The sequence below is a fragment of the Babylonia areolata genome, chromosome 15, assembly GCF_041734735.1.
Source record: "Babylonia areolata isolate BAREFJ2019XMU chromosome 15, ASM4173473v1, whole genome shotgun sequence".
NCBI classification, from domain to species: domain Eukaryota; kingdom Metazoa; phylum Mollusca; class Gastropoda; order Neogastropoda; family Buccinidae; genus Babylonia; species Babylonia areolata.
Window position 1 is genome coordinate 17,147,965 of NC_134890.1, and position 5,103 is coordinate 17,153,067.

The following is a 5,103-nucleotide window of genomic DNA, read 5'->3' on the forward strand; positions in this document are numbered from 1 at the left end:
CTGTTAGGGTAGTTTGGGCAGGTTGTGATTGCTTTTGCACAACTGTTACTGTGTATCAGTGTGACAAGTTACGTTTCTTCTGTCCAGCTTTCTCCTGCAGCTGTTACTGAGCTGTTAGTGCAGTTTGTGCAGGCTGTTATTCCCGGCATAACTAGGGGTGAATGCTACAGTAAGGAGTTTCAGTTTCTTTCCCTCGCAATAATTATAAACTACAGGCGATGATTCTCTGCAGAAATGTGACTGTAAGTTTGTGTGAAAACAGTTGTAGTACCTTCCTTCTGGCTTCCTTCTGCAAGAGCATTTACTGTCGGGGTAGCTTGTGCAGGCTGTGATTCCTAGAAAGACCATGACCATGTTGGTGTGAAATGTCATTGTATCGTTTCAAATCTTTGGGAATGTATGGCGTGTTACAAGATTGTAACTGCGAAAGGAAATCACAAATTTATCTGAAACAGTTAGTCAATCATTAATCGCGCATGTAAGACGCAACAACAAAATCACTGAAAATTTATATAACTACTGTTAGTTACAATACCATACATTAATTATGTTGATTAAAAAAAAAAAAAAAAAAAAAAAAAAAAAAGGCTGGCATACACATTTCGTTCCTGATGCCAAACAATTTGTGTTACAAAATGTAAATTTCAGCATAGGGTTCTTCTCACCATGTGAAATACATTGTATCAGAGGCTGTCTGTTGTCAGTACAAATGCATACGTCTTGCGTGTAAAAAACAAAACAAAACAAAAAAACAACACCAAAAAAACAAAACAAAAAACAAAACAAAAAAACCCACCAACAACGACAAAACGAATACGAAAAGGAACTAATGGGCAGACAGAAGGAAAGATCAAAAGGCAGACAGACAAACAGACTGGGGGGTACACTAGTCAGCTTTTGCTGAATGGTGAAGCAGATCAAACAGATAGATAGAGAATATTACCAGAACCAATACCATTAAATATTGCTTCCCAGTCGACAGTCGAGATGTCAGTCACTTTGTTTTAAGTGTTTGTATGAGAGAGAAGATGGGTGAGAGAGAAGGAGGCCAAAAAGAGAAAGAGAGGGGAAGAGAGGGCGAGAGGGACAGAAACAGAGGGAGAGACAGAGTGAGAGTGAGAGAGAGGAGAAAAGGAGAGGACGGACGAAAATGTTTTTTTTATGAACTCTGGCCATGGACCACAATTCCGGCAAAACCAAGGTACTGGGGATGGGCATGGAAAGGGGTGTCATAATACTTGAATAGCATCACACAATATCATAATGTTCATGGACCAGACATTTTACTTATTTATGTATCAGCAGATGGTGTTTTTTTTGTTGTTGTTTTTTCTTTTGATCGCTTGGAAAATAAATTTTGATACTTGGCAATTTCTCTGCTCGTTGTTTGATCGAAAAAGTGTGCTAAGAGACATAATTAAACAGTCTTGAAGAAAATTTGCCCGTGAATCAACACACACACACACACACAACGCTTAATAGCGATCATTTGCCTATTATCACAAGACTTGAATCAAAAATATCTCAGTCGATAGATCCAACCGAGGATAAAATTCCAAAATTTAATTACAGACTTGCGAACTGGGATAAATTCAGAAGTTTACTTTCATCGTTTCAAATTAACAACATAAACGATACAGATGTCAACAATTTATATTCGATATTTACAAATGCAGTCATCACCGCTGCAAATGAATCTATTCCAAAGTTCAAATCGGTTAAAGATCATAAACACTCTGGTAATATCTGGTGGAATGAGGCTTGTGAAGCAGCAAAGAAAGAAAAGAAGTCAAAATTTAAAATATACTTAAAAGTACAATCCCCCCCCCCCCCCCCCAAATCATTTAGAGATGAAAAAAGCTAAAAATAAAGCAAATAGTGTAAACGCACAAGCAAAAAGGCAGTACTGGTCGTCTTTCTCCACAATTGAAGTTTTCAATCACAAAGATATGCAAAAGGTTTGGGAAAAACTAAAAACAATGAAAAATGGAATATATTTACCACAATGCCCTATTAAACTGGACCATACAGATCTACCTTCAAATATTGAAAAGGCAGTGTTTTTTGCTGACATGTTTGGTAATCATAGTAGAAACACTGGTTTGTCAGAAGGAAATAGAAAGTGCAGAGAAAGCCGGGAGAAAAATGAAGCATGCCATGATTCTGAGAGCGTAAATCACCTATATATAAATAGTGAAATAACACCAGATGAAATAAAGGAATGTCTCTCAAATCTCGGCAGCAAAAAAACATCAGTTGGTTCAGACGGAATTTCAAACGAAATGTTGAGACATTTGCCTGGAAATCTGACTGATTTCTTACACTTAATTATAAAGAAATGTTGGTCTGATGGTGACATTCCTCTTGTATGGAAACAATCAATCGTTGTCCCTATACACTAAAAGGGCAAACACAAAACAGATAAAAACAGTTATCGACCAATTGCCTTAACATCGCATGTATGCAAACTAATGAAAAAAAACTGTTCTAAAAAGACTTGTTCATTATTGTGAGAAGTATAGTGTAATTCCTATGAACCAAGCTGGCTTTAGAAAAGTAAGAACAGGAAATACCTACTCAAACCCCAGACAATTACACATGGGGTTACCACAAGGATCAGTAATTTCGCCGATTTTATTCAATATATTATTAGCAGATCAACCTAACAAGCTAGCTAAAGATACAGTCTGGTTCATTTTTGCTGATGACATTTGTTTATGGATGAAGGTGACAATGAAAAAATAAAACGCCTACTAGAACATTGAATTACATAAAGAAAATATACCAGCGGGAACTTGATAAAATCAGCAACTTTATGACAGAAAATGGCTTATCATTGTCCTTAGAAAAAAAATTTAAAAAAATGATGCTATTTAATACAGGATCAGACCCAGAAAAGCTCCCCGTGTGTACAGTAAATGGTACTATCATCAGATATACACAATCTGTTAAATTTTTGGGAGTCTATCTTTCTTCAAAGCTTTCGTGGAATTATCATATTGACTATATACTAAACAAAGCAAGAAATGGTCTAAATTTCCTTACAATAATTTGTAAACAGCACTGGGGGCAAGATACCAAATCGTTGATATCTCTCGCTACCTCCCTCGTACGTTCACGCTTGACATACGCTCAAGAGGTATTTTTCAGTGCTCCACTGGATTTGCTAAAGAAGCTGCAAAACATTGATTGTAAGGCTTATAATCTCGCTCTAGGTGTGCCCATTCTTACATCAAATTTAGGGACTTACTGAGAAGCAGGTGTTTTATCTCTTGATGAACAAAGGAAAGCTTCAGCCGCGAAATTCGTTATCAAATCTTTCGCATATGAAACATTTTCAAAAGAAGCTAATTTGAGTTCACAAAAAGATTTTGCTAAAAGAGCTAAGACGATACAGTTTATGACATCCATTAATACATTTGCATCAGACATCATTAGTGCTACGGAATCAAAAGACAAGCAAATTGCAAAAGTACCTTCTTTTTCACCAGTCCCTGAATGGGAGCAGTGTAAAGCTACCTTTGACATGGATTATACAGATTTATCCAAGAACCAGTCACCATTTTTGTTAAAACCTGGTGCTCTCACATATAGAAACTCAATATTCAAATTATCTAAAAAATATACACAGACGGATCTATTCTTGAAGATGGTAATTCTGGAGCAGCTTTTGTAATTCCTTCATTTAGAACAGAAAAACATTATACTATATTGGTAGACAATATTCCATTTTCACAGCTGAACTTATAGCCATACTTATGGCCTTAAATTATATTTCAGACATTACGAAAACTGTTAGTGAAATTTTATTATGTGTAGATTCAAAGTCAGTATTACAAGCTATAGAATCTCCAAATTCAAAGAAGCGAATTGAGATGACAATGGAAATAAAACATATTCACCAACTGACAAAACAGGGCATTAAAATAACTTTCTGTTGGGTACCTTCGCACTGTGGAATACCTTCAAATGAGTGAGTAGACCAAGCAACTAGAAGAGCAGCACGTAATTTCGAAGGCGCAATACAACTTGAAATCCAGTTAGATCTACATGAATACATTAGCTGTATAGAAAATGTATCTAGAAATCGACTTAAGAAATTACTTATAGATTCAAATAATCAATATTACCAATGTTGTGTAAACACAAAGAATGCAGCTAATCCCAAACATTTTCTAAATTCGACACCAGCAGCACATTCAAGACAAATTACAAGTCTAATGTACAGACTTCGTTTAAATGCCTTTCGTACAAAATTTTCTAAAAATATAAAATGTATATGCGGTAAGCAAATAACTGTAAGCCATCTACTCATTCATTGTCTGAACATAAGACAGTTAATTCCAAAAGATGTAGCTGATGACTTTTCTTCCAATATTTAATTAGCCACTGAAAAGATTTTGAATGATTATTCATTGCTTAGAATGTTTTCAGAAATTTTAAACTCCAGTCCAGTTGGTATCCTCCTTTGATGTATTATAGTTAATATTGTTATTTACATTTACATTGTTGTAGGTTAATACTTGTTGATATGCATATACATATTCTCCTTCCCATGACAACTCATTCAATACACACCACAACCTCTTTAGACTTTTTCTTATAATATACTTGTCCTCTGATACATAACATGAACTTTTTTTTTTACACTAATATTCACATGCATTCCCTTTCCTTTATACACTACTTTACTCATTTCCGTCTAAAAACACTTATAGTGAATAGACGTTAAACTGAAGAAAACTCCCGAGTACCCTGGCATCTGCCTCAGTTCACGAAATTCGGAAACACCGGTTGATGTTCTGACGTTGCATGACTATCATAATTATCCACGAAGCTACGGGGGAGGTCAGTGACCAATGTTTTGCTTTGGGGGGCTGCTGTACAAAGGAGTGGACTGTCCATTTCCTTATTTTTGCCATAAGTCTCCTGTCTTGTTCATAATTATATATCCTTGTGGTGTGGACCAGACCCGAGACATACAGACACCTGCAGCGCTTGGTCAGTACGTTTGAGCGACAGTCCTGAAACACGTGAAGTGAAGTGTATGATACAGCACAGTCCAAATATATTTTTTTTTTACATTTCGTTGCATGGCACACA

The 5,103-nt window shown here is 35.9% G+C and overlaps 1 protein-coding gene across 1 annotated transcript in view; it reads right to left on the bottom strand.

The window, feature by feature from the left end:
• Nucleotides 1–2,860: 2,860 nt before the first annotated feature.
• The window catches only part of LOC143290454 (toll-like receptor 4), a 10,457-nt gene continuing 8,214 nt past the window's right edge, over nt 2,861–5,103 (bottom strand). Inside the window, exon 4 of the mRNA XM_076599895.1 lies at nt 2,861–5,103. This exon is cut by the window's right edge and continues 414 nt beyond it. The gene's annotated coding sequence lies outside the window, so the exon portion shown is untranslated.